Source organism: Macrobrachium rosenbergii, chromosome 41 (assembly GCF_040412425.1).
Source record: "Macrobrachium rosenbergii isolate ZJJX-2024 chromosome 41, ASM4041242v1, whole genome shotgun sequence".
Lineage (NCBI taxonomy): Eukaryota > Metazoa > Arthropoda > Malacostraca > Decapoda > Palaemonidae > Macrobrachium > Macrobrachium rosenbergii.
In genome coordinates, this window is record NC_089781.1 from 52,786,227 (window position 1) to 52,810,591 (window position 24,365).

Here is a 24,365-nt window from a genome sequence, read left to right on the forward strand (position 1 = left end):
TTGAAACCTACTAACCTAATCATAGCCTAAGTCTTATACTATGACACCCAAGTTACTACACTCATATACTATTCCAAATTGCACTCAAAACACTGCATTATGTTGTGTATATTTATCTACGACATAGAATGATACGAACTTACTGTTGTCGCATTCAGTGTTCCTAGCTTGAATTAGAATCAGATTGGCATGAGCACAATCTCTACTTCATAACCCTCATCCAAAGCACACCTCAAGAAATTCTCCTTACATTTTGATATGCATATCTCCTAAAGGAATTTCCCTAAATGAACTTTACAATGAAAAGGAATACTTAAGTGGATTTGAAGGCACCAAAGTATGGATTTGAAGGCACCAACAACTATGGCTGCCTTCCCTTTTCTTGAGTCCCTACTAGTTTGAACTTGACTGCACCAAAGCTGTGACGAGACTGGCTTCACGTTCGTCTTTGGCCAGCTCCAAACATTCGACTAACCACCGGACAAACAACCGATACTTACACATATACTTACAATTAAAATACACAAAACGGCCAAAACAACGCTATTCATTACTAAATACAAACACAACAAAACATAACATCCTTCGTCTACATAATATGCATTTCCACTGTACATAAATTTAAAAAGAATACATAAAACCGTACCACAACTTGTGGAAAAGTACAACCTCTCTTGTCGAAGTTTTGACATACTCCCCTGCAAGAAAAACTTACGCCTAACTTTATTTACAATAGCCCTGTTCTTATCAATGCCTTTCTGGCTTCTGCAGTCATTTGAGCAGTCCTTCTGCTTGGGCAGGTGCTTGACTGAACGTCTTCTGTCGCAGGATTAATTTCTCTTATCTCCTGCCGCAGCTGTAAGGGGTATAACTTAATTACAGGTCCCATGAGCTGGCTATGGGCCATTCTTAGAGTAGCCACTCTTGGGACGTTGTTTTGCCCCATGTGCAACTCAATCACTTGGCTCAACTTCCACTTGCTCCTTGACCTCTCGTCATGAATGAGGACTACTTCCCCTATCCTGGGCCAAGAGCCATGCACCATTCCTACTTGATGGGTCTCTCTTAACGTTGTTAAATACTCCTTCTCCCATCTTTTCCACAAGTTGTCACACAACTTGGATACATACAGGAATCTTTTCTCAGTGAACTCTCTCCGTCCATAGGTAGGGTCACCGGAGATCTCTTCCCAATTTACTACTTCTCTTGGGAAGGACTTAAGCTTTCTTTCAAGGATCAAATGGTTAGGGGTCTAAATTTCCAATTGATTCAAATCCCCAGGCGTGTAACTTAATGGTCTGTCACTGATAATTCTTTCCAGCTCCACCAGCACAAAGGTCAGTTCCTCAAAACTTAGTAAGGCTTGCCATACGATCTTTTTTAGACATGACTTAAGAAGTCCAATCAGCCTTTCCCATATACTCGTAGCACCAAACCATGGTGCTCTCACTGGAATGAACTTCCAGTTACATTTTATATCTAACAGATGTTCTGTTACCCAGGGATTCTCCGACATGGGCTTAAGGTATTCTGATGCCGCTACAAACATGTTGGCGTCGTCACTCAACATGAGTGCTGGGAAACCTCTTTTGCTGCAGAATTTTCTAAAACTCATGAGGAACGAGTCACAGGACTGGTTATCAACTAGCTCCACATGTATGCCCCTGGTTATCGGGCACATAAATAAGATAATATAAGCCTTCCCTGGGCTCTGTCCTTTTCTCTTAACCCATAATGCGCCGGTGTAGTCCACGGCTGTGGTATTAAAAGGTTGCTTACATTGCACCCTAAACTCATATAACGGAGGAACTACATAGGGCCTGTACAGCCTTCTCTGCATTCTCCTGCAAATAACACAATGCATTGTGTACTATACTCTTAGTTAATTGCTTTATCTGTGGGAGCCAGAACTCCTGTCTGACATTAGCATGAGCATCATGATGTTCTTAATAATTACCCAAGTAACACAGCAACTCTTCGGCAGTAGTATAGGAAACTTAGGAGGTTCGGGTAACTGTGCGTGTTCTAGTTTACCCTTACACCATATTACCCCATTGTCCATCAAACTCTCGTATTCCTCTTGGAAAAGTTCCCTTTGTATGATGGCAATAGTCTTATTCTTTGCCTCTTGGAGTTCTTCCAAGGTCAATTCACCATGCCTCTTCATATTGGTGGATCTCTTACAATTATTCAAAAATCGTAGGATCCACGCTATGGTCTATAGACCTTTTGAACCTTGCTGAATCTCTCCCAATTCAGCAAATGAGCATTACCATTCAGGTTGTCCTCTACAGTATTGACCAAAATGTTCTCTTCCCTACCCTGCACAAGTGATCCACCAAACCATGACCTGTCTATTGGCCAAGAAGATTTTTTTAACCAAGGGAGTTCCTCCCACCAGAAAGAACTATCCAAGATTATTTCTGTTCTTTTCCCACGTGTCAACCAGTCACTGGGATTGTCATCTGTAGGCATATAGGATGAGACTGCCTCTGGAATTAAAGAGTATATTTCCTGTACTCTATTTTTCACAAATGCAGAAAGAACACTTTTCGATACTAGCCAACTTAGGGCGACTTTACTGTCCAACCAAACAAATAGTTCCACAAACTCATCCTTCTCAAAGGATTCTTTAATAAATTTGGCTATTTTTGCTGCTAGCAACAATGCCATCAGCTCAAGTTTTGGAACAGTTAATTCTTTAACGGGTGCTACTCTTGCCTTTGCCATCAGTAAACGAGTTTTTGTTCATAACTCTATAGGCTACACAACCATATGCTAACTCACTGGCATCACAGAATATGTGTAAGGAGTCCCCCTTCCCTAGGCTAGTATTCGTAAGAAAGGAAATATCAAGACATTTTTCTAAGTCTTCGGATAACTCAACCCATTATTTCTGTAATGGGTCTGAGAGTTGTTCATCCCAATCCAGTTGTTGCTTCCAAAAATTCTGCAGATATATCTTTTCCCTAAAACTGCAGTAGAACTTCGAGTAGGTTAGCTGTTATATGTGGTCCCATCCACAGACAATTGTTCAAGCTTAACCCACTTTTCCCCTGTCTGACCAAAAAGTCAAATACTATCCTAACAGGGATTGTTGCGCTGTCCCTTTTAACACCGTGATGTGCCAAGAAATGACAGTCTTCCTCTGTTTTAAAATGTTCCACTCTCTCTATGAATCTCCTATCTTCCTGATCCTTCAGGATTTTCTGGTAGTGTTCTAGATAATGAGTGTTCTTCTGAAACTTGACACACTGTTGTTTTAATCTATTCAAAGCCAACCCAAAGTTGGAAATTAATCTCCTTTTACTGCCTTTCCAAGGCAATGCCACAACATACTGTTTGTCAATTTCAAAATAAGTTATAGTACTCTCAAAGTTCTCCAATACTATCCATTCCTGTTCCGTTATTCCACTGCAGTCAATACCTAAAGGATCTAAACTCCATAAAGTTTCAAGATCTTCCTTGGATCCTTTAAATGAGTGGCCCCTTCAGCCATAATTATTTTGTCGGTTTCCACTGCCAGTTTTAAAATGGAAACACGAGTCTTCTTGATGGGAGGAGAACTACATGTTCCGGTTACCATGTAACCAAATATGGTTGGTAGCAATACTAAATTTCCTAAACCCTGGATGTAAGATGTTGTACACATTGTCAACCCCTATTAACAATTGTTTCTCTATGGGTAGATCAAAATCTTTATTAGCCAAGCTGATTCTTGCTCTACTCAATGACCTTAAGTTCTTCTTAACGTCGAATTTCTTTGTATATTCTGGTAGCTCGTCTACCACTATACAATCCATATTTATTAATCTACCCCAGTGAGGTACAGCGATGCTCACCATTTCATATTCCTTAACTTGTGTAGAAGTTAAGTAACCTCTCAATGATACATTTTCAACTCCTTGTTTTTATAGTGGAGTCCCACAAGAGCAGATTCCTTTATAAATGATCTCTCGGCACAGGTATATAACAACCCTCTCTTTCGCACAATGCAACCTATTTTACTAGGGTTATTGTGGCTGTAGGTAAGATCGACTCCCTAGTCGTCTTATTCCCCTGTCCAGTATTCATCAAAGAGACTGTTCCAATTTGTACCCCATCTATCTTAGATTTATTTGGTTGGTTTCAATTGCATATAGCACTGTGATGTCTAACAGTGCAGCCGTTATTACATCCTTGCCTGTCACAGTCGGAACCGAAGTGTTTAATGGATGTGCATGTGAAACACAAACCCAGAGTTCTAAGTCTTTCTATCTTTCCTCCTCTGGTTACATAGGATTTACAATGTGTCCATGTATGATTGCCTCTGCAAAGTGCACATTCTTTAACCTGGTTTACCTTGGCCTTGTTCGTCTTTTCTTTAGGCATTAACCGATGTTTTTTTTGGTCTCACAGATTGCCCTTGTTCCACTGCAGAAGCAGATACCGTTGTTAATGTATTGGCTTTCACTGGTTCAGTCTGTGGAAAAGCCCTCAAATTGTGTATTCCTTCTTCAAGATATTTTATAAAGGTGTCAAATTTAAGCCAATCTTCTCCATACCTTCGTTTTATTATTTCACTTACACTACTGGGTAGTTTGGTGTACAGCAAGATGGTATACAATTCACTCAATTCCAGACTTTCACTCTCCAATGATCTTATGCAGTATTTGAATTGCGCTCTGAAACCTTGTAGTGATTCTGCATCTGCCTTGGGAGTCTCAGTTTGGAAGAGTTTTCTGACTAAACACAACTTGATTTCATCGTTTCTGCTATAGGTCTCTTTTAACAAATTCACTGCATGTAAATATTTATCACCTTCTAATTCAAACTAGATGTCAGTTCCAGAGCCTCAACTTCCAATAGACCCTTCAAATAAGAAAACTTCTGTATTTTCTCAAAATCAGTAAGTTGGTGTACTGATACTTCATAAAGTTCCCAAATGAATTCGATTCCAATGCATCACCATCAAAATGTTTGAGGTCTAATTTAGGTAACTTTACACTGGCTTTAACAGGAAATATCAGTGCACTAGGTTCACCCCTTACAGCTAGAAGACTCATGATGGAGGAGTTTAGTCTATGAATTTCAGTGCCTACCTTTAGGTTACATTCAGCTTGATTTATAATTTGGTCAGGTTGTCCTCCAGGATTCGTCAGATCCAATATTTCATTATCCAATTTCTGGATTTTCTGCAAATACTCCTTCAGGGAGTCCAGCAATGAAGAAATACTATTGATATCACCTGCATCAGTAATGGTATCAACCTTTTTTGACCAGTTAGTTATCTCCTCTTTAATTCTTCCAGGTTTGACATCTTAGCCTATAATTTAACAACACCAAATATACAAGTTCTTAATTACTACAAGAGTGTACAATGTTGTTTTTAGTCTCCAATATATATATATATATATATATATATATATATATATATATATATATATATATATATATATATATATATATATATATATACCAAGCATGGGGTCATTAGCAAATATAATATTTAAAAGTTGGCCACCCCTCTTCAAATCAATCAATGCTAGATCACTATCAGTTATATTATATATGTGCCCTTGACTATACATACATACTGTATATACAATGTGTAGAGTTTTATTTCAAATTAAATTTCACTTAAGTATCTCATAACTCGCCATAAACTTCAAAAAATAATAATTTTACATTAATATTTCCTCTCCATTACCTTAAAATTTACAAAGAAGGAAAAATAAACAATTTACGAAGTGGAAATGCATCAACCAACATTCACCTAGCCAAACTTATCCTAATTTTTGGGTTGGCGTGAGCGCAACCATGTATTTACCAATCCTGACTGAAGGCATAAGCATCTGCTGTCAAATTTCACTTAGTGATCGATTAACACAGTGTGCATTTTCAATATGATAGTTATCTATCATACTGAAAATGCACACTGTCACCAGCAAAGTCTCTTTCTACAAGCTGATTGAAAATAAAAGCTATTTCTCTGTTTCTTTTCAGTAATTAGTTTAGTAGATTTTTTCGTGCTCAATATCTATCCCTAGGGATGTTTCTAGGAGCGTAACGAATCTCTATACTAACCACCAAAACCTTACAGTTATTCCGACTCATTCAGAATAAGTAGAACATTTCAAATTGTAAGTATCCTAGCTTGAATTAGAATCAGATTGACATGAGCACAATCTCTACTTCGTAACCCTCATCCAAAGCACACCTCAGGAAATTCTCCTTACATTTAGATATGCACATCTCCTAAAGGAATTTCCCTAAATGAACTTTAAGATGAAAAGGAATACTTAAGTGGATTTGAAGGCACCAACAACTATGGCTGCATTCACTTTTCTTGAGTCCCTGCTAGTTTGAACTACACTGCACCAAGGCTGTGACGAGATTGGCTTCATGTTCGTCTTTGGCCAACACCAAACATTCGACTAACCACCGGACAAACAACGCCAGTAGTTAAGCACTATTACACATATACTTACAATTAAGTACATGAAACACAAACACGACAAAACACAATATCCTTCTTCTACATAATATGCATTTCCACTTTACGTAAATTTAAAAAGAATACATAAAACCGTACCACAACTTGTGGAAAAGTACAATCTCTCTTGTCGAAGTTTCGACAGATATACGAGTATATAGATTTCAAAAAATTTGAAAAAACCACACTCCGATGGTTGGCAATGCTTCCTGGCCTAAAGAAAATGTTGGCAATGCTGCCTAAATTCATACTGACTGGGAAAGGGTTTAGGGGGTGGGGGAAGCCTTGAGAAGTTTCCATGGTTGTCGGGGTGGTCAGATGGCATGATGCCATATAGTGCAGCAGATAATTGCATATTTCATAAGAATCGTTCAGATAGTGAAACAAGCATGAAATTTTGCACAAGTGCTCATTTTAAAGTTCCTCTATCAGAAAAGGGCGCTGGCCACGCAAAAAATTTAATATGGCGGCCAAATTCCAAGATGGCGGCCAGTATCGACAGATTTTGGCTAATTTTTCACTAGAATGGCATGTATTTGCTTCTAGCAATATGGTAAAGCTCTTCCATACTATTTCTTGTGAATATTATGTTTCCGTAGCTTCCCAGTACAGTTTACCTTAAATATGGGGGCTATATGGCTGCCAAGAAAAGGTAGAAACAATAATTATAATGAGAAATAATGCCCGTTCAACAATTATCGTTTTAAGCATGGATCTTGGTTTCTGTGGTTTTAGATCCTAATGAGGCCATCTCTTTCGAATAACTCATCAATTTTGAAGGAAAATTAATAAATGTAAAAGAGTGTATGTCTGCACACAACCAGGGCACACTGCCTGACATCACTGCTGTGTAACATTCAGCATGGGGTTCAGTGCCAGCTAATCCAGCTTTACTAATCCTGTAGTCTTAGACTAGTAGTTGTAGTATAGTTTAGTTTAGTGTCCCAAATGCTTTCTAACAGCCCCAGACCAGCTATAGTTAGATAGACAAGGTCATAGTCACCCAGGAAATAGATGATGCAGTGAATCTGACGTGGTCAGCTCATCACGCTTCAATGAAGAGAAGCCCAGAATTTGAAGTAACCATAACTTCATTGCTTCCTCTCCTGCGTGATCAGGCTCATTCTGTTGCTACGATCAAACACGTGATGCAGAAAGTGCAGGATGTCACTGATTTTCTGAACCCTGGCCAGATACCCATAATCACAGCTGATCAGCCAATCTATGCCGTAGCAAAGCAGGTGCAGTGGCAGTGGCCTGATCAGTATGGCGAAGACAAGTATCTGGTAATGTTTGGTGGTCTGCACATTGAGATGGCAGCAATGACATCTCTTGGTACTCTTCTTCATGGCAGTGGTTGGACAGGAGCTCTGGTGGAGGCAGGAGTTGCTTCATCTGGAACTGCAGAATCCTTCCTGTCAGCTGCAAGTGTAACCAGGACACGGCAGATGCACCAGGTTACAGCCTCTAGTTTGTACAAACTCCTGAGGACAGCATACACTGACTACTGTGCTGAGAAAGCAAACAACAATGAGCAGGCATTAGAGTTTGAGGAGTGGTGTGACCTTCGAAGACAGCAGAGTCCACAGTTCCACTTCTGGCACATGGTGTTGTCTATGGAACTTGTGATATTCCTACTGATCAGGTCCTTCCGTGAGGCCAATTTTGTCCTCTACTGCCAGGCATTACAATAATAATACAAACTATGCTCGTTGGCTGCCTATTCACCTCAGGGACATGCTTACCCTAGAGAGTTCACACCCAGAGTTGCACAAGGAGTTCAAGGCTGGCAACTTTGTTGTGCACAAGACCAGTCGCCAGTTCTCAGCAATGGCTCTTGACCAAGCTCATGAGCAGACCAATGCCTTTATAAAGGCTGATGGCGGAGCCATTGGGCTGACTGAAGATCCGTCAGCACTCAGAAGATGGATGGTGGCTGGCCCAGAGATCATCCGCTTGGTGTCTGCATACGAAACAGAGGTTCAAAGTAAGGAGTCTAATGAGCAGACAACACACCATGAACAAACACCTCATGCGCAGAAGACATTCTTGAGAGAGTCAGCAAGCTGTCATTGGCTTTGCAACACTTGGGAAGTCCTTTTCAGGAAGAGAGCCAGGATCTGTATTCCATTGACAACAAAGACATTGCCCACCCCAGCTCAGCAGAACTTCTACAGACACACCTTTGACAGAGGCCGCACTAAATTTCAGAAGTTTTCAGACTCTTTGGCAAACAATGCAGTCTCCTATGAGCCGATAAAGAAGAACAGAACTGACTTCTTCAGGCAAGAAGCTGCTCCTGTAGAACAGTCAAAGCAGAAACTTCTGAAGGAGGATTGCCAGCTTTTCTCAAAGCTATTTATATCCTGTCAGAGCCGTGAATGTGATCTGCAGGAATTCTTCCAGCACGAGAATCAAACATTCCCAGCTTCCCTTAGTGAGGGTGGTAGGCTGTACACATGTCAGAAGTCTCAGCTGACCTCGGTCCTGGAGAGTCATGTTACACTAGAAGACAAAGAACCAAAGACTGATGTCCTCATTGTAGATGGATCAGCTTTGGTCCATGCCTTGCCACCAAAGAAAGGAAAGACCTTTGAGGGCTATGCACTTTGCGACTTCTTGCCTGTGATACAATCCTATAGCAGCAAGTACACATCATCACATCTTGTATTTGATGTATACAATACATCCAGCCTCAAAGCTGAGACCAGGCTCCAACGTGGTCAAGGAGGAAGGCGCAAGGTGACAGACAAGAACACAATTCCATCCAACTGGCGCAATTTCCTAAGACACGATGCCAACAAGACAGAGTTGTTCCAGTTCCTGGCAGACAAAGTTGCCCAGATGTCTGCCACAAATGTTGTCATTGCCACGAAAGGGTCTGCTGTCCTCAGCACTCATGAGGCTAGTCTTCAGGGACTGGAAAAGTGCTCTCATGAGGAAGCTGACACCGCATCTTTCTCCATGCCAAATATGCCACAGAACATGGAGCCAAGACCATCACGGTTAAAGCAATGACACAGATGTTCTTGTCGTTGCAGTCAGTGCTTTCTCCACTCTCCACAATCTAGGGCTAGAGAAGCTATGGGTGGCATTTGGCCAAGGCCAGAGCCTGCGCTGGATTGCTGTGCATGACCTGTGCAACTCTCTGGGCCAGGAGAAGGTGAATGGCATGCTCTTCTTCCATGCGTTCACAGGCTGTGATACAGTGTCAGCCTTCCGAGCAAGGGCAAGAAGACCGCCTGGCAGACATGGAACATCTTTCCAGAGGCCTCCACTGTGTTCTCCAAACTGAGTCACTACCCTCTCAGAGTGGAAGAGAGTGACCTGAAGGTCCTGGAGAGGTTTGTCATACTTATGTATGAAAGATCCAGCACTGCTGGCACTGTGGATGAGGCTAGACTTGATATGTTTGCCAGAAAACAAAGGGGGCATATGAGGCCATTCCACCAACCAGGAGCTCTCCTCCAACACACCAAGCGTGCTGCGTATCAGGCTGGTTGTGTGTGGGGCAGGCCACCCAGTGTCAGCCACAGCCAGAGAACCCTGCTGAGTGGGGATGGCAAAAGTCTGGTGAAGCATGGCAAGTCCTCTGGACAACCAACTCGCCCTTAGCCAAGAGTTGCCAACAGCTTACCAAATGTGGATGCAAAGCAGGCTGTCGGGAAAGGTGCAAGTGCTACAAGTTGGGTCTTCCTGCACAGCTCTGTGCACTCTGCAAATGTGAAGTCTAGATAAATATTGCCCTCTCTTCAGTAGATAATCTAGCTTGAGCATCCAACGTGTCATGCTATGCCTACCTTCTTATCCTCGAATTTTTCAAAGGTGTAGGTTGAGAGACCTATACATAGATTGGTTGCATTTAGTCCGTATTTCTCTTCTTTTCTTTTTATGGTTACAGTCTTAGACACAATGTTGTATGTGACCATACCATTACTATTTCAGTTGAAAATAGCATATTAGTTAAACTGTCTGATCACATGAATATACCATTAAATAAAACAGTTGGTCTCTATGTTCGCTAGCTGTGGATAGAAAAAAACTTTTATGGCAACCATTTTGTACGCCATCTTGGTTACAATTCATTTAGTAAGGGTTTTCAATAAATGTGGTATGGAACATTTTTATAACCTAAAAGTCGAGGTTTAAAAAAACTGGCATATTCCATCCAATAGATGCTCCCAAACCAGTGAATTCAACATAGATGGCGGCCATTTTGAAAAATAGCCGCCATCTTGGATTTTCAGGTGGCCAGCGCCCTTTCTAAGAGAGCGTAGTCTTAGGAATGTTTGTGCCAAATTTCATGCTTGTTTCACTATCTGAACGATTTTTACAGCAATCTGCTGCACTAATAGGTGGAGGGGCAGTAAGGCTGTGTAGAGGAAGGCTCAGAGAAGGTTGTTTGGAAGGAGGGTGGACCTGGGGAGCAGTTTCTATGGCTGGGATAGAGCTTTACTTTCGTGTTATGTTTATGACACAGTAATTCACGTTTTATTAAAGGATATGTACAATACTGAGAGAGAGAGAGAGAGAGAGAGAGAGAGAGAGAGAGAGAGAGAGAGAGAGAGAGAGAGACAGAGGGAGAGAGAGTATGTTTGGGTCTAAGTACAGTAACACACATACACACACACACACACACACTCTTGCACTATTTTGTTTATATTTTATGCTACAGTATTCTAGTTTATATTTTTACTGTATTTTCTCACTTTCTTTTAGTTTTACCAACCAAAAGATAAAGGCAATGGGGTATATACAGTATGCATGTACACACACTCATTCCATGCCATCAGTGGATTTGATACAGCCTGTTTGCTTTTGTCTTGCCTAGATATGAAATTTGCATTTTAAATAATTTTACAGTGATTAGAGATGAAATATCAACAGTGATAGAATATTCTCTTGTGTACTGTTTTGATATGTGTGATAATCATACTTAGAGTCAACTAAACTTGTAATAAAAATGGTACTGTACAGTAAATCCAGAAAAGCAAAAAAAAAAAAAAATGGTAACGCACCTCCATATGCAGCACTCATTCGATGGTGTCGTGAACTTCCTGGAATTTTAGTTTCGTGTTTTTATGTGTACGATATAGTAATTCATATTTCATTAAAGGGTATGTAGTATGTACTGTACTGAGAGAGAGACAGAGATTGGGGGAATGGAGGTGTAAAGTCGCCGCTCAATGCGTTCTCTAAAGCAAACATCCCGTTTTCTGTGGTGCCTTCACATCAACCTGGGGACGGTCAAAACACATATTTCCACCATAATCGTAAATTGTATATTTTATTGTCTTTCCAAATGATCATGCTTTATGTGTCAGGTCACCTGTAAATCTATGTACTTGCGGTCTCTGCGAAGTACGCAGGCATCTGCACCCTGCTTTATAAGCAGCTCGCTTCATCAGTAAACCAACAGTACTTGTCTTCCTGCTCATTATTTTGCACCTCTCTCACAGAGGTATATTTACATCAGTACAGAAATGAATCAGAAAACTGCTGTTTTGTGATTTTGATGGATTTTACTTTAACATAAAGTATGTTACTTTACCCTTGTATACCTGTTTTACATTTATGTGTAAAAATAAAGAAAATAATTCCATTTATACATTCGTTTCTTTTAGCAAGTAAAAAATTATTGTCTCAATTTTTTCGGTAGCAGGCTCAATCAGCTGATTCTGAGAACATAAACATTACAAATGGTGGGTTAATCAGTTTATTTTTATACATATAATAATGCATAAATGGATTCTGTAAGTAAAACAACAGTTTCATTGCCATTACCTTTATCTTTAATACAGCTGTAATAGCCTATGTGACTTTTGCAAATGGATACTAAAGCTAGCCATACACCTGCAGATTTGATCCTTCAGTTTCAGCAGATTTGATCGCTACGGACCAAATCTCCTAAATATCTGCCTGTGTATGGGGCGATAAAGATAAAACCTCGCACATCAAATCGCTCATTTTGATCTTCCATCATGTTGGAAGTTTTTACCCCGTACAGATTTTATCGCTGAGTCTATGGATAAATGCGAGAGTTCTTTCCTTCCACAGGTTGAATAGTCAGTGTGTGGCTGACAGCAGGAGAGATAGGTTGTGCCCTGAGCGGTGTCACCATGGTTTGTGTACCTTCATATACTGGTCTGTAGGGCATGCCATAAAGCTCTGCAGGTTTCAGGTATGATGTTTCCAGAGACTGTGCAGAAATAGCAGTTGAAAATTTAAGATCCTCCAAAGACCTCCCAGTTGCCAGGAATCTCAAGGTTGCTATTAATCTTTGTTCGGAGCTGATTGCCTTCTGAGCATCGTATCCTGCTTTTGTATGAAGGGGGCAATAGTGGCATGTATTTTCTTGGAATACCTCATCTGACATCTGCAAATAATTTCTAAAATCATCTGGGTTATTTTCTTTCAATTCTTTTAGAAGTGTCATATGAGAAAATTCATCTCTTCTTTGAAGCCATTTCTTTGTCCAACACGATCGTTTCCGCTTTCTGGACTTCATAGCGCTACATATCACCAAGGTTGCTAATGCTTTTTTCTCATCGTCCATGACTTTTCTGGTTGGTTTGCCCACGTACGCCTGCCACGACTGCTGAACACACATTGGAGGTGGAGTTGGATATCTGAGCGATTTAGTCTGTGCAGTTAGTGGCGAGTAGAGCGGCAGATTTCATCTCTCGCATTCCATATCTGTTGGTCATGAGCGATCAAATCTGCAGGTGTATGGCTAGCTTTGGAGTGTAACACCTGGCTATCCTAGGTTTATAGTTCACGCATAGCCTACACATTTTTCTCTCATGTGTGGCAGTACAATATGGTAACAACTGATAAGAAAGTTGCTGTATAAAAATACATTAATGGTCATAAAACCATGGTAGGCTGTGGGTAAACACCGGTAGGCTACCTGCCTACTGAACTGTGTCATTTACTAGAGAGAGGAAAAGAGGTGGTCGCATTTTACAAAGTGTATTTATGCAATATATTTTGTTACAAATATGGGGGAAAAAAGGTAGATAATTGCCTTTTCATTTTAAAGTGTGGTGGTTTTTGTTTATAAGCATACTGAGTGTCTGCGTCTGCAGTTATGTGGTACTGACAAGGTTAGGTGAGGAAGGGTACAGAGTTTCCTTTGAACACAGATTTTTTTACTCACCATTATTCGGATTTTGCCATTATCTGGTGGACCCTTGGCTCTATTAATTCGGATAATTGAAAGATTACTGTAATGAGAAAAAGAGTAAAAATATAAACGAGAGTATTGTAGCATAAAATATAAACAAAAAGTGAAGGAGTCTGAGTGTAATGTCTTCTTTTATTTGTTGAAAGGTACAACTAAAATAGTTTTATCATAAAGCATTTTGGCACTTACTAAATTGTAGTACATGAATACATCTTCCACAAGTGGCTGGAAGTGTTTTTCCATGATGCAAAGTTAATAATTCTTTAGGAGTGATTAGTGTTGGGCTCAAAATAGGCTACCTTTATAAGGAAGCAAAATGGCATTTAATGTGTTTTTATGTTCCTGTAATATCACTTCACTTTCTAGAGCAAATGTATTTAAAAACTGTATGTTTTCCAACTTATTCAGTTCTTTTGTTACATTCTGATTGACTTGATTTATAAAAATTTTCAATTTTTCTGTTTGTTCTGCATTTTGATTGTGTGAGGTAATCACTCTGCCCATTTTTCCAGTCTGTCTATTCTTTCTTTTTCATGTTCTACATTTGCTTCGGTAGCAACTCCAAATAATGTGTTCAAAGCAATTATAATGAAGGGTAAGAGGGATCTCTTTGACCCTTTGTTCACGGTATTTTCTATTTCTGTGTTTAATTTTTCTAACAATTGTATAACACTGTTATTATCACCCTTCTGTAGGACTGATTTAATGTCCCTTTGAATTGCATATAATGTTTTCTCACTATTTAACACTGTGCTTATGTCTATACTAATGATTCCTGTCTTTGATCATTTTGACTTTTCCATGTCTCTTTAACAATGATCCCTTCCTGATCCCCATCTCTTAAGAGATAAGTCCAATTATAACTAATGCTATGATGAGCCGCATTTTTGCATCTGTAAGAATAGACTTTTATCAGATTTTCTTTACATATAGGTTTCACTACATACATTATATTTATGATATTTTCAGTCCAACACCAATATTTACATATATTTAACCCAGTCGGTTTTGTAGATTATGTATTTTGTTTACAACATTATCTACAGCATTTTCATGTCTCATGTTATCTATAACTTTAATGGACCATGGATCTGTTTTGACTGCTTTTATATGATTTCAGTGAACTACTTTTTCCTTTAGATCACTTTCAATAATTTCTCTATATTTGTTTAATTAACATAACTCTATATGGTCCAGTGAACTTGGGAGAAACCTTTACATTTGGCCCTTCTTGAACATGATTTTGTACATAAATTTGAGTATCCACTGTAATGTCTGGTTCAATGGTACTTTTATTATAATATTTGGCCTGAGTTTTATGAACCTCTTTTAATTTTGCCCTTGTTTTCATGACTGTCTCGTAAGTACGTCTGGTTTTCCATGCAACATAGTCATCATAGTTATAACTACAGTATGTCTGGGTGGTGTTGCATGTTTAATAATGTGTTAGGCATTCCTTTCTGATAATCATATAGCAAATAATGTGGGGTTCTCCTATTGTCTCGTTTACAGTATTATTCAATGTGAGCTGTACGTCTTCTAGTGCTAAGTCCCAATCTTCTGCCCGTGGGCTCACTAAAGTTTTCAGGATATCCTTTATTTTACGATTAGTTCGTTCTACTGCTCCATTAGAACTTGGTTTATAAGCGGTTATTTGACATTTATTTCATAAAATTCACATATTTTCTTTAAAAGATCACTAGTAAATTCAGCAGCATTATCAGAATGAAGAACTTGTGGACACGAATGCCTTGTGATAATTCTAGATTTTAAGAGCTTCTGCTACTGTAGCTGCATCTCTGTTTCTTACTGGTATGATTTCTACATATTAGGTAGATAGTCTAAGAAGACTAATATTTGTTTATTTCCTCTAATAGTCGTTGGAAATGGACCTAAAATGTCCATAGTTACTACTTGCAATGGATTTAATTCTGATGGATATTTTTCAAGTGGAGCTTTAAGATTTTCGTTACCTTTATGTTGATTACAAACTATACAGTTTTGTATAAAGTTTTTGGCATCTTCACTACAATTTGGCCAAAAATAATTTCTGGTTATGATTCTGCTTGTCTTTTTAATTCCTAGATGTCCTGCTAACTTATATGAGTGTGTTTGTTCTAAAACTCTGATTAGTTTTTTGGGATGTATAGTCGAGAACAACCATTCTTCTCTGTTGGTCTTTTATACAACAATCCATTTATTAAATGAAAATCAGGTTTTAAGGATTCATCTAGTATTAACTGTCCTACTATTTGTCTGATTTCTGCATCTTTTTCTTGTTGTATTTTTACTCTTTCTAGATCTAAATCTACTACTTGACAACTAAAACAAAAGGTATTAGTGGTATTAAATTTTTCTATTTCTTCTTCAGATCTGGATAATGCATCTGCCAAGGTGTTAAATTTCCTGGAATATATCTGAATTTTGGGCAAATTCTAATACACTAATGAACCATCTATTGAACTTCATGTTGTTGGTAAAGGCTCTCTTTTTAAATAAGTCACAAATGGGTTTGTGATAAGTAAGCACATTAACCTTACGACCTAAAAGTATGTGTCTAAATTTCTTTAAACCTCAATATAAAGCTAAACAATCTCTTTCTGTGGTACTATAGTGTCTTTCTGCTGGGTTTAAAACTCTACTAGCATAATTGACTGCCCTCATTCTAGTTTTGGCCTTTTGTAACAATACAGCTCCTAGCCCTGTACTTGAGGCATCACAAGCTAAGTAAAAGTCTTTGGAAAAATCTGGGTAGACTAAAACAGGGTTCCTGGTCAGATTTTCGCTCTTTAGTGCTTGAAAGGCTGTTTCTTGCTCATCCTTCCAGTCATAATTAACATCCTTCTTGGTTAGTTCCGTCAAAGGTTTGGCTATAGTAGCAAAACCCTTTATAAAAGGTCTATAATAACCTACCATACCTAGGATCCTTCTTAATGTTTTCAAATTAGTGGGAGCTGTGTAATCAATTATTGCCTTTATTTTACCTGCCTGCATGCGCAGTCCATCTTCACTAATTACATGACCCAAGTATTCTAAGGATTTCGTCAGGAATTGACATTTCTTTAATTCTATTTTTTCGTCCTGCAATTCTTAATCTCTCTAGGACCATTTCTGATGTTCTAAGGTGACTTTCTAAGTCTTTGCTAAAAATGATAACATCGTCCAAGCATACTGACATTTTCTATATCTCCTAGAATTTGTAACATTAATCTAACAAATGTGGGTCCAAATGGCATTACTTCAAACTATAAATGTTCTTTATGTGTGCTGAAGGCTGTGAATTGTTTCGATTCTTCATCTAGAGGTACTTGCCAATATCCACTAAGAAAATCTAAGGATGAAAATATTTTGGCTCCTCCTAATTGAGCTAACATATCTTGAATTACCAGCATCGGCATTCTATCTGGAACTGTGTTGGAATTTAACTTCCTGTAATCTATTACAAGTCTCCAACTACCATCCTTCTTTGGAACAAGTAACAATGGGGAATTATATGGAGATTTAGAAGGAATTACTACCCAATCTCTTTTCATTTCCTCTATCAAATTGTCAACTATGGGTCTCTGGCTTATTGGTAATCTGTAATTAGGAATAAAAAATGGCTTGGCCCCATTATCTAACAAAATTCTATGTTGTAGAACATTTGCTCTTCCTGGTTTATCTCCTTCTATAGCTATTACATTTCTGTATTTCTCTGACACCTGAATTAACATGTGTCTATTTTATTTACTTCTTGATTTATTTGAGTTTTTGCCATTTAAACAGAAAAATGCTTTTTCTTCTACTGTTAGTAAAGGATTGTTAATAGGAATCCCTATGCACAAAACAATGCCTGCGTATAGTGTTAGTCTGTTGTCTGAATAGTTTTGGACATAAACTTCGCAGTTATCACCATTCATGTGGACTAGTGAATTATCCATTCTGAAAAAATCTGGCAATTCTTCATTCAGTAATAGAACATCCTTACCCTTTACATCTTCTTTTGATCTCAAATATATTTTTGTTAAACATTTTGGATACAAAGTTACTGCTCTGTTGGGTATAAATTGTACTTTATTATCATCACATCTGTGCTAACGCAACATATTTCTTCTTCTATTCTGAAAAATAGCAAAGCTCTGCATCTCCAGTGGTTTCTTCTGTTACTTCTATTATACTATTTACTGTATATCTGAGTTATTTATTTTATCTAAGAGCAATACTTCATTTAGTATTTTCCCTTCACTTTCACAACTCATTACTACATTGCTATAGTTATAGGTAAAGGCGCCTTGATTTTCGTTAGATTCAGTGTTTTCGTCATCACAATTATTTATATCTGAGTAATTATTTATATCTGAATATATATCATCTGTATGTGCACATCTCACCAATTCTGTAATTGTGGGAATTCCTTTTTTTTCTGTTTCTATTTTATCTTGCTTGTTCTGGTTACTTATCTGCTTTTCCTGTATGTCTGTCTCGCTTGTCGAAACTGTCTCAGACAAATTGATCAGATGTGGGTGAAACTTTTCTTCGTCTAGCGTAAAACATACGCTATTCTGATCATCCTGTCTCAGGGTAATCTTTCCTTCACTGCTATCTAATATTATTCCGCATCTCCTCATTAAATTAAATGAGAATAATACTTGTGCAGGAAAAATCCGGCTCTAAAACTAGAAAACTTTCAATAAATTTATATGACAAAATATTTATTTCTAAGTTCACATTCCCCAAACTTTTAATCTGTTTCCCTGCTATTCCTTTTATTACTCTACTTTGACCCTGAATCTGAGTTTCCACAATGCCTAAATATCTGGTTAAAGTTATTTTATCAATTATATTTACAGTACTACCTGAATCAATGAGTACAGTACATGTCTTTCCATTTATTGGTATCTTTGCAACAGGCAGATCCTTTCTGTTTATTTCTTCCTCTTTCATGGAAAATACTACTTCTTTGCTATGTAAATAGGAAATTTGGATGAACCTTCATTTCCCATTGTAACTGTTTCTCCTTTTTCTCTTTCATCACCTTCAAGAGATTTACTTTCTTTTCTCTGTAAAGGGATTAATTATCACTGACTGGATGATTTATTTATATTTGGGCGACTATTACCTATCTCTATAATCTCTCTATTGGCTTCCTTATTATTGAACCAACAGTTTTTAGTTAAATGCCCAATCTTTTTGCAAACTGCACAGATTCTAGGCTTTCTGCATTCATTAGTGGAATGATTGGTATACTCGCAGTTTTCACGTTATTTTCAATTTTTTCCTAGCATTTTGTGCATATTTCATTTGAAAGGAAGTTTGTCTATTCCCTACTTGTCTGGAATTATCATTATACTTGTTATTTCTTTTATATGAATCATTGATATTTCTGCCTTTCCTTTCATTTTGTGTTTCTGTTACCCCTACAAATTCCTTAGAAAAATCTATCTCTTTCTTCTGGATTTCTTTCCTCATTGATATTAAAGCTGTAAGGCTATCACTTTTAGGATCAATTTTAACTTTCTTGAAAGCTTTCTTTTCTTTTTCTCCGAGTGCATTATACATGGTTCCAAATGACAAGTAATTCAAAACATATCTTAAACTAACTAAATCATCTTCTTCATCACCAAAATCATTCTTATCTCCTATGGTGATGTTTGTTTTCTTTAAGTCTTCTATTACTTTGTGTGTCGATTCTTCAACATCTGTGTGAAGATTTGCTATGGATTCTCCATCATAATGCTGGGTAAGGAATTTATTAATATTATATAACACATCACTTTAACTTACTGGTTCCCAGATTGATAAACAAATGCATTTAAATTCAGTGTATGTGGTTATTTTGTTGAATCTAACTGAATTCAAAGTTCTATGTGCATCACTGCTTTCTGAACTAACGAGAAGCAAGGCTTCATTAATTTTAACTCTTTCATTTGTTATTCCCCCTGTAGATATGCAACTGTCTGCATCAGCTAGCCACTGGTTCATAGAAAATGATTCTAGCCTATTTTTGTCAGGATTTGAACTTTCAACTCTTCCACAGAAGCGGGTGTCTTGTATGATGATCACTGCTTATGCCATTGTTCTAAATTGAAATGTGTTATTATTATTATTATTATTATTATTATTATTATTATTATTATTATTATTATTATTATTATTATTGCTATTTGTGTTATTAGTGTTAGCACTTTCGTGAGTTAATGATATTCGTGAACTGGCACTGGAATTTGACTATGTCTAAGTGTTGTTGATCTTAAATTATAAGGGCTATTTCAAATAGTATTCAACAATTCATCAAACGAATTCTGCATATTACACAAATACACGAATACACAAATACACAACAGTATTCAAAAAATACATCATCAAAATAATGTTATGTTATTAAAGATTCCCATCTATCTAACATAAAAAATATAACAAGATAAAAAATTTTAGGGAGAATTATAAAAGTTTTATACCTTCCAAGAGAGAGAACAACAAAAAAATTTTTCATACGCACTTACAGAGAGAGAGAGAGAGAGAGAGAGAATAACTAAAATAACTTTCCAATCATGACTTACTTATTTTTGTCGTGGTTCGGTTTTAACTGTTGTTTGTTACCACTGTTTCTCTTGAACTGTTTCTCTTTACCTTTCACACCCAACACTGTAGTTCACTGTAGACATGCAGGATATGGCTTCTGGTTTTAAATCTTGGCTAAAACTGTCCTTTTCTTGTTTCGTCAACCATCAGGGATTCATCTTCTTAGATTTCACCAGTAATGTTGATTTTTAACGGGAATGTTTTGTCATACACGTGAAATGCACTCGTCCGTTTTAACAGATTGTGTATAGAAATCTGTTTGGGTATGTGTCAATAGCCACCAACACACAGGTGTCGTTGCTGCTGTCGCCGAATACTCTACAGTGTTTTGCTGTTTCACATTGACTGGTATGCTTGCGTTGTCCACTTGTTGTTCAGTCATTGTTTTATCTTTGGGGAATAATGTTTCTTAGTTGTGGGTTTTCTAAGTGATAATGTCTATAATTATTATTTCACTTCATTCTGTTTTGGCAGTTGACGTTTGTAGCGGAAATGTTTTCGTCGATGTTATGATTCACTTCGCCGTCTGTTATTAAATTCTTGAGTTCTGCTCTTCGATTTGTATTGTTGTCATTATGGAATTCTTGTATGTGTACTTGTTCGTTCTTCACACTGCATTTTTTACATCTTCCTTGGATTCTATATAGCTGTCACCAATGTAATGTCTTCTTTTATTTGTTACCCGTTACCAATGTAAAGAAGTTTATTATTGTTATCTTTGTAATGTTTGTTATAGTAACATTTTGTTGCTTCTTCTTATTTGAATTAGTTTCATATTTCCTTTATAGTTGCTTTATCATTTCTGGCTTTATTTGTTGTTAGTTGTTAGAGTCTCAGGAGGCTTAGGAAGACACAGTGCAGTTTTCTTATTTCATTAACACACTAGTAAAATAATACAGTATACATACAAGTTAAGTAGTATGATTACGAATCGAAGTATGAGCCTTTCTTGAATCTTCTTAACCCACAACTGGTGAGGCTCTTGACCTCACTCCGCTAAGGCTCTTGGATATTCTCTATCTGCTTCTCTCCCTTCAAGCTTGCTTTCTCCAAGGTTCCCTAAAGGAAATGTCCATCTCACCAGTAGGCAGACAATTGCTTCTGTTCCACCTTGTAGTCGTCCTTATTGGTTGAAGATTATCTAACGACGTCCCTTGGGTTAATTCCTCCTACTGTGGGTGGGACTAATGACGTCATCGGAAGTCTTCAGGTTCCGGCGAAAGTTGAAAGGTCAGGACACAGGTGGGACGGGTAGGCAGTTTTTAATGGTTGTGCTTAGATTATTCAGGCACCAGTGTTTTGGCTACATACTTGCGACACTTCCTGATCATTACTCTCTCTCTCTCTCTCTCTCTGTAATGTTTCTGTTATTCATTCTCTCTCTCTTTCTCTCATGTTTCTGTTATTCATTCTCTCTCTTTCTCTGTCTGTCATTTGTCTATTAATGGTTCTCTCTCATTTCTTTTTCTCTCTTTTATACTTACGCTATTCCTACCTAATATTCTCCTAGCTATCATTACATGTGTGTTACTGTACTTCAGTGCAAACATACATCGGGTATTGTTTCTCTCTCTCTCTATCATATTTCAGTACTGTACATATCCTTTAATAAAATGTGAATTATTGTATCATAAGCATAAAAACTGGGAACCGAGCAAGCTCTATCATGTCAGCTTTACACCGCCCTCTTTACCCATCCAACACTGCATCCCCACTCCCTCCCAGCCATAGAAACTGCTCCCCAGCTCCACCCACCTTCCAAAACAACCCCCTTCTCTGAGCCTTCCTCTACACAGCCTTACTGCCCTTCATCACCGATGGCGCCAAGTCATCTGACCGCCTCCCCCACCATGAAAACTTCTCAAGGCCTCCCCTAACCCCCAAAACCCTTTACTAGTCAGTATGAATGTAGGCAATGTTACCAACATTTTCTTGAGGCCACACAGCATTGCCAACCATCAGAGGGTGGTTTTTTTCAAATTTAAAAAAATTCATATATATATATATATATATATATATATATATATATATATATATATATATATATATATATTATATATATAATATATATATATAATATATATATATATATATATATATATATATATATATATATATATATATATATATACATATATATATATATATATATATATATATATATATATATATATAATATCTATCTTTGGGTGATCTCTGGTCTGTCAGATTCTGTTGAGTTTCAGATAATGGCGATCTGGATGATTGAAGGATTACTGTGTATGTATGTATGTATGTATGTACAGTATATGTATCTGTTTATATATATACACACACATATATATGTACATACATACATGCATACATACATACAGTGCATATATACATAACACACACACACACACATATATATATATATATATATATATATAGCATATAATATATATATATATATATATATATATATATATATATATATATATATATATATATATATATATATATATATATATATATATATATATATATGTTACAAGAACGGAATTAACACTTTTTTGAAAGTGTACGTAACGTAATCCTAACGGTCTTCTTTCAGGAAAGTGAAAAAGGTCTGCCCAAGTGATAACACCTGCATCCTTTTTCTCCCCTCTCTCTCTCTCTCTCTCTCTCTCTCTCTCTCTCTCTCTCTCTCTCTCACCGTGTATCGCTTCTCTCTCTCATCGTTTTCCGAAGTTCACCCAATCTGACCTCACTCATTCTTCAAAGCAATTAAATGGACTATTTAAAGAAAACGCAATAGTTTCTGATAAAAATAAGTTTGTTATTCAAATAACCCAACAAGAAATGAATAAAACCAAAGCAAAGATTAAAATGCATAATAAAATGAATTATCGAGTCAGATAACTAAACTTAAACTGTAAAAACACTTTGATTAAAGAAGTCCATCATGCTAATAGCCTGAAAATATCCAAACTCACACATACTCCCCAAATCAATAACTAAAGTCATGTCAAAAAAACAGTCTACCCACATGTTAATCGAACCAGTCCACATGTTATTCTAACCAGTCCACATGTTATTCTAACCAGTCCACAGACATCTTATCTGCCGTTCAAAAGCCTGGATCCTCTCCAAAGCTACGTCTAGACAACTGCAGTTCTATCACGTTAATGAACGACCAAACTCACTTTTAGGGCAGATTTTGGCATAATCTAGATCAAATTAACGCACGTACTCACGAATATACATAACACTTCGAGATCACCTGACTGCCAATATTGTTGAGGTTCTCACGAGATAGCTGAGGAATCAAAACTATTTGTTGAATACAAAGATTTTACATCTGACGGCTCTGTCAGTACCATCTCGGCTCCAAAAATTTTCTTACTTCATCTTAAAGCATTGAAGCTATGAAATGCATATATGTGTCCTTTAAAATTGTATAAGCTATATTTCCTGAATAGAGCTATTAACACATAAGAAGCGGTCTCGCTCTCCTTAACGGCAAACTAAAAACAAAAGCATATGTATAAAACATAACAGATAGAGCTATGCCCACTAGGGCAATGTCTACTGCACTGCAGCTTTAAGGACTGCTCTCATGATGCACTTCCAAAGTCACTGGGGTTGTGTTCTTAGAGCCTTTACATGTAATCTTACAAACACGAATAAGCTTTACTACTCCCACAACAAGAATTATCAGTAAAATAGCTATTAAGACAATTAAAATTGTCGGCATAATATATCTCTTGATACTCGGAACATCACGGAATCATCAATGTCTTCCAACGATGGAACCGTCATTGGCACCTTGGTTGTAGGTACCGCCACTACCAAATGCTCGTTATGCGTATGACGCATAATTATCTTCTCGGAACTGTTGAATGCAGCACGGCTAAGTACGAGAAAGTCCGTAGACAGGATTCTGCAGGATGAATCAAACAGTTTGGATCCTCGAAGGACGAATGACGTCGACTTGTTGTTCTGGCACATCATTGTAACTGCACATCTTTGCAAAAGATGGCAGTAAGGGTGTTGGTGGACCTGATGTGGTAATCTCGCAGGAACTGTCTAAAGTCACATTCTGTCGGAGTCTGTCCATGAACTAATGATAATTCACAACCACCCACAGACACAACTCGCAACTGGAAAATACTACTGTCA

The 24,365-nt window shown here is 37.5% G+C and overlaps 1 protein-coding gene across 1 annotated transcript in view; it reads right to left on the reverse strand.

The window, feature by feature from the left end:
- LOC136827173 (uncharacterized) overlaps window positions 1–24,365 on the reverse strand; it is a 369,000-nt gene that overhangs the window by 17,338 nt on the left and 327,297 nt on the right. The window lies entirely within an intron of this gene.